Source organism: Arachis ipaensis, chromosome B7 (assembly GCF_059453495.1).
Source record: "Arachis ipaensis isolate K30076 ecotype BB chromosome B7, ASM5945349v1, whole genome shotgun sequence".
Lineage (NCBI taxonomy): Eukaryota > Viridiplantae > Streptophyta > Magnoliopsida > Fabales > Fabaceae > Arachis > Arachis ipaensis.
Window position 1 is genome coordinate 66,621,881 of NC_142442.1, and position 15,429 is coordinate 66,637,309.

At 38.3% G+C, this 15,429-nt stretch overlaps 1 non-coding gene across 1 annotated transcript; it reads right to left on the reverse strand.

The window, feature by feature from the left end:
- Positions 1–13,553: 13,553 nt before the first annotated feature.
- On the reverse strand, positions 13,554–13,661 carry LOC148552867 (small nucleolar RNA R71). Its single transcript, XR_015893190.1, has one exon. It is a non-coding gene; the product is annotated as a small nucleolar RNA R71 (small nucleolar RNA).
- Positions 13,662–15,429: the final 1,768 nt, after the last annotated feature.

Consider the following 15,429-nt stretch of genomic DNA (forward strand, 5'->3'; position numbering starts at 1 on the left):
GCGTTTAACTCCAGGAACAGCCTAAGCACGAAAAGGATTCAATGCTCAGCCTAAGCACACACCAAGTGGGCCCCTGAAGTGGAATTTCTGCACTACCTGCACTTAGTTATTCATTTTCTGTAACCCTAGGTTACTAGTTTAGTATAAAAACTACTTTTAGAGATTTATTTTACATCTTTGATAGAGCTTTTTGCCATATTTTACATTTGGAGAGGCTGGCCTCACGGCCATACCTAGACCTTTCACTTATGTATTTTCTACGGTGGAGTTTCTACACCCCATAGATTAAGGTGTGGAGCTCTGCTGTTCTTCATGAATTAATGCAAGTACTATTATTTTTCCTTCAATTCACGCCTACTTCTTCTCCAAGATATACTCTTGTTCTTAATTCAGTTAAGTCAGAGTGAAGGGATGACCCGTGACAATCACCCAATCTTCGTTACTCGCTTAGCCAAGATCGCGTGCCTGACAACCACAAAGTGATCTACATGATGTTCAACATAGTCATTGGATGACAGCTGGAGTATATTCTCTTGGATATCTAATTCACGGACCGAGTCCGTGAGATTAGTATCTTCGTGGTATAGGCTAGAACCATTGGCAGCATTCCTGAGATCCGGAAAGTCTAAACCTTGTCTGTGGTATTCCGAGTAAGATCTGGGAAGGGATGACTATGACGAGCTTCAAACTTGCGAATGTTGGGTGCAGTGACAGTTTGCAAAAGGCAATGTTCTGAAAACCGGTTCGAATCGGCCGGTCGAACCGTGAACCAGTCACAAAGACAGTTCGAACAATAAGGAAAACCGTGAAATCTGGAAACTGGAGTTGAACCGGTGAACCGGCCAGTAACCGGTCGGTCGAACCGAACCGTGAACCGGCCGGTTTTTGAGCTTCGCAGGAAAACACTGCCGTTTGGAGCTCTGAAACCCTAAATCAATGAATCAATCCCTAATTTGGCAATTCCCTTCACAGTTCACACTTTCACTTTCACAGTTCACCTTCACCATTCTCATCTAGCTTCAGAGAGAAGTAGAGAACGCCATCACGATTTCATCGGCTCACACGGCCACACGGGTTCGCCGTCGCGCAGTCATCTCCGTCGCACAGGCACCTCCGTCGAGCATTCACCTCCGTCGCGCAGTCAGCTCCTTCAAGGCTTCGACCAGTCACCTCCGGTGAGCAATCACTTCCTTTGACCAGTCACCACTCGGCGTCGCTGTTTGTCTCCCACTCCCCCTACTGGCCTACTGCATGTTCGGTTGAAGCGTTGAAGGTGCCTTCAACTTCGAGCTCTGTCGCGCAACCTTCGAAGCCTCCATCGAGCAGCAGCCATCTCAACCTTCAAAGCCACCGTCTGCTCCACCACTCTTGCATGCTTTGTCTCCCTCAGTGTCTCTTGGTGTCTCTGTCTCCCTTGGTCACTCGGTGTCTCTGTCTCTGCCTCTCAGTGATTCTGTCCCTCTCCGTAACCACAGTCTCTTGTATGTTCTCTAGGTAATTTTTTTATTAACTATGAATTTATGATTGAACTCTGATATAATGAAGCTATGTTAACTCTGATATAGTGAAACTCTGTCAACTCTGAATTTATGATTTACTGAAATAGTGAAGCTCTGAACTCTGATTCAAGTCATTCAACTGTGAACTGATATGGTGATATAGTGATTGAATAATTGTTTTTTTTTTTGTGAACTGTGAAGTGTGAACTGATTTAGTGATATAGTGATTGAATAATTGATTGAATAATTGTTTGCCTGTTTCAACTGAACTAAGTTACTGATTCAGAACTGTGAACTTTGTATTGTTATTAGATTGGATTGTATTGTTATTGGAATGGATTGTTATTGCTTGTTTGCCTGTTTCAATTGAATAATTGGATTGGATTGTATTGTTATTGGATTGCTGGTAATGTTTAGGTATGTATTGTTGTTGTATTATTATTGGATTGCTGGTAATGTTTAGGTATGGATGAATAATTATTGTTAGTTAAGCTGTGAACTTTGTTGTTGTTACTTCACTTGTTACCATCGCGGCGCCAGCTCTGTTTCACCGGTCAGTGCTGTTCCCCCTCTTCCTCAAGATCTGCTCTGCTATGTTCTATGCTTCTAGATTTCTTTGTTATTGGAATTTGATTTTATTTCTGGTTTGGATTGGTGATCTGAATCTTTTATTTGAAAATTATTTTTTGGTTCTTTGATTTTCAAGTTGCTTGCTGCTTCAACTTGAGGGGATTCTGAATTTTGGTTTAAACTGTGATTGAAGGTTCTTTGGTTTCGGTATTCTTTACTTTCCTGGAAGCTTAGCTTTTAATTCGTTGAGATCAAATTATTGTTTTCAACCTTGGTGATTTTTAGATAATCTTTTTGGTTGCTTTCTTTTTAAATGTTTCAATTGGTGTTGTTGTGTTGTTGCTGTGATTTAAATGTTCTTTTTAATTCTTTCTTTTTCTCGAATGCCCAGTCAATGCTTGATTGATTGGCTTTGCTCACTGATTATATTTGATGATAAATTTTAGATTTATAACTCTATTACTGCTTTATTGTCTGTTTGTATAGTTAAATTTTATTAAAGTTTCTTGAATTTGCACTATGTTAATGATTCAAAGTTTTTTGAGTTTTGTTCATTGTTTGGTTGCACCGTCCCTGCTCTCGGTCTCTGCCGACTTGCTGCCCCTCCTCTGTGTTGGTTTTTTTTTGTTTCAGCTGTTGTGTTTTTGTTTCAGATCCTGTTGTGTTTGTTGTGCAATACCTATCAATTTGTTTTACTTTTTGACTCAACTACAGACAATATTTTCTATCTTTAACTTGTGTATTGTATATTTATATTAGACTATAATTATGTTTTAATGTGTTTATTTATATTTTGTTTTTTATTTTATTATAAAACGGTTTTTCGGTTCAACCACGATCAAACCGGTTGAACCTATGAACCAGTGAACCGGTAGCTAGAGCTGTTCGATGACCGGTTCGGTTTTCAGAACCTTGGCAAAAGGACAATGGTCCTATTCCGATGCTAGCGGGAACCGACAGATGATTAGCCGTGCGGTGACAGCGCATATGGATTTATTTTCATCCGAGAGGATCATACAGCTTGCCATGGAAGGAGGTAAGGCATGGTTGGAAGAAGGCAGTAGGAAAGCAGAAGTTCAGAAGCAACAAAGCATCTCCAGACACTTATCTAAAATTTTCACCAATGAATTACATAAGTATATCTATCTTACTTTATATTTTATTTATATTTTAATTATCAAAACCTCATAAACATTTGAATCCACCTGACTGAGATTTACAAGGATGACCATAGCTTGCTTCAAGCCGACAATCTCCGTGGGATCGACCCTTACTCACGTAAGGTTTATTACTTGGACGACCCAGTGCACTTGCTGGTCAGCTGCACGGAATTGTGAAGAAAAGTGTTGAGATCACGACTTCGTCCCGCACCAAGTTTTTGGCGCCGTTGCCGGGAATTGTTCGAGTTTGGACAACTGACGATTCATCTTGTTGCTCAGATTAGGTAATTTTATTTTATTTTTAAGATTTTTATTTTCGAAAAATTCAAATATATATATATATATATATATATATATATACAAAAATTTTAGTTTGTTCTTCAGAATTTTTAAGAATGAATTCTAGAGTTTCATCATGATCTGTTGAAGCCTGTCTGGCTGTCAAGCCATGTCTAAATTCTTTTGGACCGAGGCTTCCTCTTATCATTGCAGGAGCTTTTTGATTCCTATCAATTTGGCTGTTGTATGTAATGCTCTGCTGAAGCTTGGCTGGCCATTGGCTATGTCTAATCTTTTGGACCGAAACTTTAAACTAACATTGAATGATTCCTGAAATTATTATTAAAAATTTTGAGTTTCTTATTTTTCTTTTCCAAAATAATTTTCGAAAAATACAAAAAAATTAATAAAACCATAAAAAACAAAAATATTTTGTGTTTCTTGTTTGAGTCTTGTGTCAAATTTTAAGTTTGGTGTCAATTGCATGTTTTAACTTTTTTTTTTAAATTTTTGAAAACTCATGCATGTGTTCTTTTTTTTATCTTTAAGTTGTTCTTGTTTATTTTTCTTGTTTGATCTTTAAATTTTCTTGTTTTGTGTCTTTTCTTGTTTTTCATATGCATTCTTGAATTATTAGTGTCTATAGTTTAAAAAATTTTTAAGTTTGGTGTCTTGCATGTCTTTCTTTTCTTAAAAATTTTCAAAAAAATATGTTCTTGATGTTCATCTTGACATTCAAAGTGTTCTTAGTGTTCATCTTGACATTCAAAGTGTTCTTGCATGCATTTTTATTTTGATCTTAAATTTTTATGTTTTGTTTCATTTTTGTGTTTTTCTCTCTCATAAAAAAAATCAAAAATAAAAAAATATCTTTTCCTTATTTTGCTCATAAATTTCGAAATTTTGAATTGATTTAGTCAAAAGTTTTAAAATTTAGTTGTTTCTTGTTAGTCAAGTAATCAACTTTAATTTCAAAAATCAAATCTTTTTTATTTCCTTTTCAATTTTTTTCAAAATAAGATTTCAATCATATCTCTTTCAAAACTTAATTTTAAAATCCTTTTCTAATTCCCTATCTTTTCAAAATTGATTTTCAAATCTTTTTCAATTAACTACTTGACTTTTTGTTTGATTTTAAAAGTTTTCTATTTCAATCATATCTTTTTCAAAACCACCTAACTACTTTTCTCTCTCCGGTTTTCAAAAAAATCACTAACCACTTTTTCAAAAATTCTTTTAATTAATTAATTTATTTATTTTTCAAATTTTATTTTGTTTCTTCTCTTAATTTTCGAATTCTAACCAATAATTAAAATAAAAACAAAAATATTTTTCTTTTATTTTAATTTAAAATTCGAATTCTCTCTCTCTCTCTCTCCCATCTCTTTCTATTTATTTATTTATTTATTAACATTTCTCTTCTTCTTATAATTCGAACCCTTTCTCCCTCTCTGTGTTCGAATTCTTCATCTTCTCTCTTCTTCATTCTACTCTTCTATTCTTCTACTCACATAAAAGAATCTCTATACTGTGACATAGAGGACTCCTCTTCTTTTCTGTTCTCTTCTTTTTTATATGAGCAGGAGTAAGGATAAGAACATTCTTATTGAAGCTGATCCGGAAGCTGAAAGGACTCTAAGGAGGAAGCTAAGAGAAGCTAAAGCACAATACTCTGGAGAGGACCTGACAGAATTTTTTGAAAAAGAAGAAAAGATGGCCAAACCAAACAATAATGGTGGAGATGCAAGGAAGATGCTTGGTGACTTTATTGCACCCTCTTCTGACTTCTGTGGAAGGAGCATCTCAATTCCTGCAATTGGAGCAAACAACTTTAAGCTTAAGCCTCAATTAGTTTCTCTGATGCAGTAGAATTGCAAGTTTCATGGACTTCCATTGGAAGATCCTCATCAGTTCTTAGCTGAATTCTTGCAAATCTGTGACACTGTTAAGACCAATGGGGTTAATCCTGAGGTCTACAGACTTATGCTTTTCCCCTTTACTGTAAGAGACAGAGCCAGGACATGGTTGCATTCACAACCTAAAGATAGCCTGAACTCTTGGAAAAAGTTGGTCAATGCTTTCTTGGCCAAATTCTTTCCACCTCAGAAGTTGAGCAAGCTTAAAGTGGAAGTCCAAACCTTCAAACAGAAGGAAGGTGAATCCCTCTATGAAGCTTGGGAAGGATACAAGCAATTGATCAGAAGGTGTCCTTCTGACATGTTTTTAGAATGGAGCATCATATGCATATTCTATAATGGTTTGTCTGAATTGTCCAAGATGTCATTGGACCACTCTGCCGGAGGATCTCTTCATCTAAAGAAGACGCCTACAGAAGCCCAGAAACTCATTGAAATGGTTGCAAATAACCTGTTCATGTACACTTCTGAAAGGAATCCTGTGAATAATGGGACAACTTAGAAGAAAGGAGTTCTTGAGATTGATACTCTGAATGCAATATTAGCTCAGAACAAAATATTGACTCAGCAAGTCAATATGATTTTTCAGAGTCTGTCTGAAATGCAAGCTGTAGCAGGCAGTACTAAGGAAGCTTCCTCTGAAGAGAAAGCCTATGACCCTGAGAATCCTGCAATGGAAGAGGTGAATTACATGGGAGAATCCTATGGAAACACCTATAATCCTTTATGGAAGAATCATCTAAATTTCTTATGGAAGGATCAATAGAAGCCTAATCAAGGCTTCAATAACAATAATGGTGGGAGAAATAGGTTTGGCAATAGCAAACCTTTTCCATCATCTTCTCAGCAACAGACAGAGAATTTTAAGCAGAGCCACTCTGACTTAGCAACTGTAGTCTCTGATCTATCTAAGACCACTCTCAGTTTTATGACTAAAGCAAGGTCCTCCATTAGAAATCTGGAGGCACAAGTGGGTCAGCTGAGTAAAAGAGTTACTGAAATCCCTCCTAGTACTCTCCCAAGCAATACAGAAGAGAATCCAAAAAGAGAGTGCAAGGCCATAAATATAACCAACATGGCCGAACCTGTAGAGGAAGGAAAGGCAGTGATTCCCAGTGAGGAATAACTCAATGGATGTCAACTGGCCTCCAAGGAGTTCCCTAATGAGGAACCCAAGGAATCTGAGACTCATATAGAGACCATAGAGATTCCACTGAACTTACTGCTGCCATTTATGAGCTCTGATGAGTATTCTTCCTCTGAAGAGGATGAAGATATTATTGAAGAGCAAGTTGCTCAATATCTAGGAGCAATCATGAAGCTGAATGCCAAGTTATTTGGTAATGAGACTTGGGAGGATGAACCCCAATTGCTCATCAATGAACTAAATGATCTGGTTCAACTGAAACTACCTAAGAAGAAACAGGATCCTGGAAAGTTCTTAATACCTTGTACCATAGGCACCATAACCTTTGAGAAGGCTCTGTGTGACCTGGGGTTAGGGATAAACCTCATGCCCCTCTCTGTAATGGAGAAACTAGGGATCTTTGAGGTGCAAGCTGCAAGAATCTCACTAGAGATGGCAGACAATTCAAGGAAACAGGCTTATGGACTTGTAGAGGATGTCTTGGTGAAGGTTGAAGGCCTGTACATCCCTGCTGATTTTATAATCCTAGACACTGGGAAGGATGAAGATGACTCCATCATCCTTGGAAGACCCTTCCTAGCCACAACAAGAGCTGTGATTGATGTGGACAGAGGAGAGTTAGTCCTTCAATTGAATAAGGACCACCTTGTGTTTAAGGCTCAAGGATCTTCTTCTGTAACCATGGAGAGGAACCATGAAAAGCTTCTCTCAATACACAGTCAAAAAGAGTCCCCACACTCAACTTCTATGTTTGGTGTTGGGAGGCCACCATTAAGCTCTAAACCTCTGTGAAGCTCTCTAAGAGCTCACTGTCAAGCTATTGACATTAAAGAAGCGCTTATTGGGAGGCAACTCAATATTATTTAATTATATTTATTTATTTTCTATTGTTATTTTATGTTTTCTTTAGGTTGATGATCATGTAAAGTCACAAAAACAAATAAAAAATCAAAAACAGAATGAAAAAATAGCATAAAAAATAGCACACCCTGGAGGATAGGCTTACTGGCGTTTAAACGCCAGTAAGGATAGTAGAATGGGTGTTTAATGCCCAGCTTGGTAGCATTCTGGGTGTTAAATGCCAGAACGGGCAGCACTCTGGGCGTTTAACGCCAGAAAGGGCTGTCTGGCATCTGGTTGGCGTTAAACACCAGAAATGGGCATCTGGCTGGCATTTAACGCCAGAAATGGGCAGCAGAGTGGCGTTTAACGCCAGGAAAGGTAGCAAAGCTGGCGTTAAATGATAGAATTGGCAAAGAATGGACGATTGAATGCCAGAATGGTGCAGGGACTCAAATTCCTTGACACCTCAAGATCTGTGGACCCCACAGGATCCCCACCTACCCCATCTCTTCTTCTCTCCTCTTCACACCTTTCCATAACACTCTTTCCCAAATACCCTTGACCAATCCCATCAAAACCTCTTCCCTAAACACCCCTCACCTATCAAATCCTACCCTCTTCCCCACAACCTCTTCACCACTCACATCCATCCATCATTAAACCCCAGCTACCTCACCATTCAAATTCAAACCATTTCCCTCCCAAACCCAACCCCTCATACACGGCTACCCTTTCTCCCTTACCCTATAAATACCCCTCCTTACCACCTTCATCTTCACACAACATACACACTACTACCCCCTTGGCCAGATTCACACCCCCTCCATCTCCTCCATTTCTTCTTCTTCTACTCCTTTCTTTCTTCCTTTTTTTGCTCGAGGACGAGCAACCATTCTAAGTTTGGTGTGGGAAAAGCTAAAGCTTTTTGTTTTCTATAACCACTAATGGTACCTAAGGTCGGAGAAACCTCTAGAAAGAGGAAAGGGAAGACAATTGCTTCCACCTTCGAGTCATGGGAGATGGAGAGGTTCATCTCAAAGGTCCATCAAGACCACTTCTATGAAGTTGTGGCCAAGAAAAAGGTGATCCCCGAGGTCTTCTTCAAGCTCAAAAAGAGTGAATATCCAGAGATCCGACATGAGATTCGAAGAAGAGGTTGGGAAATTCTCACCAACCCCATTCAACAAGTCTGGATCTTAATGGTTCAAGAGTTCTATGCTAATGCATGGATCACTAAGAACCATGACCAAAGTGTGAACCCGAACCCAAAGAATTGGCTCACAATGGTTCGGGGGAATTACTTGGATTTCAGTCCAGAAAATGATGCAAGGAGATCCTCACCCTTTCACTAGAAGGGTCAACTAGGAGATCCTCACCCTTTCACTAGAAGGGTCAACTTTAATCAAAGGTTGGACCAAGTCCTTAAGGACATTTATATGGAAGGCGCTCAATGGAAGATAGACTCAAGAGGCAAGCCGGTTCATCTAAGAAAGCTTGACCTTAAACCCGTGGCTAGGGGATGGTTGGAGTTCATCTAACGCTCTATCATTCCTACTAGCAACCGGTCTGAAGTTACAATAGACCGGGCTATCATGATTCATAGTATCATGAATGGAGAGGAAGTAGAAGTTCATGAGATCATATCCCTAGAACTCTACAAGGTGGCGGATAAGCCCTCTACTTTGGCAAGGTTAGCCTCCCCTCATCTCATTTGTCACCTATGCAATTCAGCTGGAGTTGTCATAGAAGAAGACATCCTCATTGAAGAGGACAAGCCCATCACTAATAAAATGATGGAGCAAACAAGAGAGCTCACTCATGGACCTCAACAAGAGCATGAGGAAATTCCTCATCATGAAATCCCTAAGATGCCTCAAGGGATGCATTATCCTCCACAAAACTATTGGGAGCAAATCAACACCTCCCTAGGAGAATTGAGTTCCAACATGGGACAACTAAGGATGGAGCACCAAGAGCATTCCATCCTCCTCCATGAAATTAGAGAGGACCAAAGAGCCATGAGGGAGGAGCAACAAAGGTGATGAGCGGAGAATTTATACGCTTTTTGACATTGTTTTTAATATGTTTTTAGTAGGATCTAGTTACTTTTAGGGATGTTTTCATTAGTTTTTATGTTAAATTCACATTTCTGGACTTTACTATGAGTTTGTGTATTTTTCTGTGATTTTAGGTATTTTCTGGCTGAAATTGAGGGACTTGAGCAGAAATCAGATTCAGAGGTTGAAGAAGGACTGCTGATGCTGTTGGATTCTGACCTCCCTGCACTCAAAGTGGATTTTCTGGAGCAACAGAACTCTAAATGGCGCGATTCCAATTGCGTTGGAAAGTAGACATCCAGGGCTTTCCAGCAATGTATAATAGTCCATACTTTGGCCAAGCATAGATGACGTAAACTGGCGTTCAACGCCAGCTCTCTGCCCAATTCTGGCGTCCAGCGCCAGAAAACGATCCAAAACCAGAGTTGAACGCCAGAAATGAATCAAAACCTGGCGTTCAACTCCACAAATGGCCTCTGCACGTGGAAAGTTAAAGCCCAGCCCAAGCACACACCAAGTGGGCCCCGGAAGTGGATTTATACATCAATTACTTACTCATGTAAACCCTAGTAGCTAGTTTATTATAAATAGGACATTTTACTATTGTATTAGACATCTTTGGATTACCTTATGATCCTTTGATCACGTTTTGGGGGCTGGCCATCTCGGCCATGCCTGGACCTTCACTTATATATTTTCAACGGTAGAGTTTCTACACTCCATAGATTAAGGTGTGGAGCTCTGCTGTTCCTCAAAGATTAATGCAAGTACTACTGTTTTCTATTCAATTCATCTTATTTCGCTTCTAAGATATCCATTCGCACCCAAGAACGTAATGAAGGTGATGATTATGTGTGACGCTCATCGCCATCTCCCCTATGAACACGTGCCTGACAAACACTTCCGTTCTACATGAAATAAGCTAGAATGAATATCTCTTAGATCTCTTAACCGGAATCTTCGTGGCGTAAGCTAGAATGATGGCGGCATTCAAGAGAATCCAGAAAGTCTAAACCTTGTTTGTGGTATTCCGAGTAGGATTCAATGATTGAATGACTGTGACGAGCTTCAAACTCGCGAGTGCTGGGCGTTAGTGACAGACGCAAAAGGAGGGTGAATCCTATTCCAGCATGATCGGGAACCGACAGATGATTAGTCGTGCTGTGACAGAGCATGTGAGCATATTTTTCACTGAGAGGAGGGGATGTAGCCACTGACAACGGTGATGCCCTTGCATAAAGCCAGCCATGGAAAGGAGTAAGACTGATTGGATGAAGACAGCGGGAAAGCAGAGGTTCAGAGGAACGATTGCATCTCCATACGCTTATCTGAAATTCTCACCGATAAATTTACATAAGTATTTCTATCCCTATTTTATTATATAATATCCGAAAACACCATTATCACTTTATATCTGCCTGACTGAGATTTGCAAGGTGACCATAGCTTGCTTCATACCAACAATCTCCGTGGGATTCGACCCTTACTCACGTAAGGTATTACTTGGACGACCCAGTGCACTTGCTGGTTAGTTGTATCGAAGTTGTGACAAATTATGAATGTGTAATCACGATTACGCGTACCAAGTTGCTCACGTGCCAGGAATAGTTTGAGCCTGGACATCACAATTTCGTGCACCAAGTTTTTGGCGCCGTTGCCGGGGATTGTTCGAGTTTGGACAACTGACGGTTCATCTTGTTGCTCAGATTAGGTAATTTTCTTTTTGTTTTAATTTCAAAAATTTTTCAAAAAAAAAAATCTTTCAAAATTTTCTCCTTTGTTTTCAAAAAAAAAATTTAATTAAAAATGTTTTCAAAAAAATAAATTATTCTATAGATTCAAAATTTTTAAGAATGAATTCTAGTGTTTCATGAAGCATGTTGAAGCCTGGCTGGCTGTAAAGCCATGTCTATTCCTTTGGGAATGAGTATGTCAAGCGTGTCATGTCAGAATTACATGCTGAAGCTTGGCTAGCCATTGGCCATGTCTAGTGTTTTGGACCGGAGCTTTCATTGAAAGCTTGGCTGGCTAGTGAGCCATGTCTAATTCCTGGACTGAAGCTTTAGACTAAGAATGCAAGATTCCTGGAATTCATATTAAAAATTTTGGAATCCTTATTTTCCTTTTTCATATAATTTTCAAAAAAAAATTACCAAAAAAAAAATTTAGAAAATCATAAAAAATCAAAAATATTTTTCTGTTTCTTGTTTGAGTCTTGAGTCATATCTAAGTTTGGTGTCAATTGCATATGCATCTTGCATTTTTCGAAAATATCATGCATTCATAGTGTTCTTCATGATCTTCAAGTTGTTCTTGGTAAGTCTTCTTGTTTGATCTTGATGATTTTTTGTTTTGTGTCTTTTCATGTTTATCATATGCATTCTTGAATTCTTAGTGTCTAGGCATTAAAGAATTCTAAGTTTGGTGTCTTGCATGTTTTCTTTGCATTAAAAATTTTTCAAAAATAAGTTCTTGGTGTTCATCTTGACATTCAAAGTGTTCTTGGTGTGCATCTTGACATTCATAGCATTCTTGCATGCATTCATTGTTTTGATCTAAAAATTTCATGCATTGCATAATTTTCATGTTTTTCATAAAAATTTCAAAAATCAAAAAAATATCTTTCCTTTTTTCTCTCATCAAATTCGAACATTTGAGTTGACTTTTTCAAATTTTTTTTAAAATCAAGTTGTTTCTTATGAGTCAAATCAAATTTTCAATTTGAAAATCTTATCTTTTTCAAAATCTTTTTCAAAAATCAAATCTTTTTCAAAGTTCTTAGTTATTTTCGAAAATTCCAAAAATATTTTTCAAAAATCTTTTTCTTATTTTTATACCAAATTTTCGAAAATAACATAATCAATTAATGTTTTGATTCAAAAATTTGAAGTTTGTTACTTGCTTGTTAAGAAAGATTCAAACTTTAAGTTCTAGGATCATATCTTGTGATTTTTTTGAATCAAGTCATTAATTGTGATTTTAAAAATCAAATCTTTTTCAAAATTAATTCCTATCATATCTTTCTAAAATATCTTCTTATCTTACCTTTTTCAAAAAGTTGGTTTCAAAATATCTTTTCTAACCTCCTAACTTCTTATCTTTTCAAAATTTGTTTCAACTAACTAACTAACTTTTTGTTTGTTTCTTAACTTTTTCAAAACTACCTAACTAACTCTCTCTCTCTCTAATTTTCGAAAATATCTTCCCTCTTTTTCAAAAATTTCTTTTCTTATTAACTAATTATTTTTTATTTTTAATTTTAAAAATTTTTCGAAAAAATACTAACAATTTTCAAAAACCATTTTTCGAAAATCACTAACTCTTTTTCAAAATAATTTTCAAAATTATCCCTCCCCCATCTTATTCTATTTATTCATTCATATCCTAACATCTCATCTCACATCTCTGCCATCCTCACAGTTGTGTTTCTTCCATTATATTACATTCTTTGTCTCCCCCTCTTCTTCTACTCACACAGGGATCCCTATACTGTGGTATAAAGGATCTCTATTATTATTATTATTTTTCTGTGCCCTCTTCTTTATCATATGAGCAGGAGCAAGGATAAGAACATTCTTGTGGAAGCAGATCCAGAACCTGAAAGGACTCTGAAAAGGAAACTAAGAGAAGCTAAAATACAACAATTCAGAGATAACCTTTCAGAAATTTTCGAACAGGAAGAGGAGATGGCAGCCGAAAATAATAATAATGTAAGGAAGATACTTGGTGACTTTACTGCACCTAATTCCAATTTACATGGAAGAAGCATCTCCATTCCTGCCATTGGAGCAAACAACTTTGAGCTGAAACCTCAATTAGTTTCTTTGATGCAGCAGAACTGCAAATTTCATGGACTTCCATCTGAAGATCCTTTTCAGTTCTTAACTGAATTCTTGCAGATATGTGATACTGTTAAGACTAATGGAGTAGATCCTGAAGTCTACAGGCTCATGCTTTTCCCTTTTGCTGTAAGAGACAGAGCTAGATTATGGTTGGATTCTCAACCCAAAGACAGCCTGAACTCTTGGGATAAGCTGGTCACGGCTTTCTTAGCCAAGTACTTTCCTCCTCAAAAGCTGAGCAAGCTTAGAGCTGATGTTCAAACCTTCAGACAGAAAGAAGGTGAATCCCTCTATGAAGCTTGGGAAAGATACAAACAGTTGACCAAAAAGTGTCCTTCTGACATGCTTTCAGAATGGACCATCCTGGATATATTCTATGATGGTTTATTTGAGCTATCAAAAATGTCACTGGACACTTCTGCAGGTGGATCCATTCACCTAAAGAAAATGCCTGCAGAAGCTCAAGAACTCATTGACATGGTTGCTAATAACCAGTTCATGTACACTTCTGAAAGGAATCCTGTGAGTAATGGGACGCCTATGAAGAAGGGAGTTCTTGAGGTTGATACTCTGAATGCCATATTGGCTCAGAATAAAATATTGACTCAGCAAGTCAATATGATCTCTCAGAGTCTGCATGGAATGCAAGCTACATCCAACAGTACTCAAGAGGCATCTTCTGAAGAAGAAGCTTATGATCCTGAGAACCCTGCAATAGCAGAGGTAAATTACTTAGGTGAACCTTATGGAAACACCTATAACTCAACATGGAGAAATCATCCAAATTTCTCATGGAAGGATCAAAAGCCCCAACAAGGCTTTAATAATGGTGGAAGAAACATGTTTAGCAATAGCAAGCCTTTTCCATCATCAACTCAGCAACAGACAGAGAACTCTGAACAAAATGCTTCTAATTTAGCAAATCTAGTCTCTGATCTATCTAAGGCCACTGTAAGTTTCATGAATGAAACAAGGTCTTCCATTAGAAATCTGGAAGCACAAGTGGGCCAGCTGAGTAAAAGGATCACTGAAATCCTTCCTAGTACTCTCCCAAGCAATACAGAAGAGAACCCAAAAGGAGAGTGCAAGGCCATTGACATAAGCACCATGGCCAAACCTGTAAGGGAAGGAGAGGACATGAATCCCAAGGAGGAAGACCTCCTGGGACGTCCAGTGATCAATAAGGAGCTTCCCTTTGAGGAATCAAAGGACTCTGAGGCTCATCTAGAGACCATAGAGATTCCATTGAACCTCCTTATGCCCTTCATGAGCTCTGATGAGTATTCCTCTTCTGAAGAGAATGAGGATGTTACTGAAGAGCAAACTGCCAAGTTTCTTGGTGCAATCATGAAGCTAAATGCCAAATTATTTGGCATTGATACTTGGGAAGTTGAACCTCCCTTGTTCATCAATGAACTAAGTGATCTGGATCAACTGACATTGCCTCAGAAGAGACAGGATCCTGGAAAGTTCATAATACCCTGCACTATAGGCACCATAATCTTTAAGGCTCTGTGTGACCTTAGTTCAGGAATAAACCTCATGCCCCTCTCTGTAATAGAGAAACTGGGAATCTATGGGGTGCAAGCTGCTAAAATCTCATTAGAGATGGCAGACAATTCAAGAAAACAGGCTTATGGACAAGTAGAGGACGTGTTAGTAAAGGTTGAAGGCCTTTACATCCCTACTGATTTCATAGTCCTGGATACTGGAAAGGAAGAGGATGAATCCATCATCCTAGGAAGACCTTTCCTGGCCACAGCAAGAGCTGTGATTGATGTTGACAGAGGTGAAATAGTCCTTCAATGGAATGAGGACTCCCTTGTGTTTAAAACTCAAGGATCTCCCTCTGTAACCATGGAGAGGAAGCAGAAAAAGCTGCAGAGTCAACTAGAGCCCCCACAGTCAAACTCTAAGTTTAGTGTTGGGAGGCCACAACCAAACTCTAAGTTTGGTGTTGAACTCCCATATCCAAACTCTAAGTTTGGTGTTGGAGAGTCTCAACAAAGCTCTGCACATCTGTGAGGCTCCATGAGAGCCCACTGTCAAGCTATTGACATTAAAGAAGCGCTTGTTGGGAGGCAACCCAATGTTTATTTATCTAACTATATTTTTC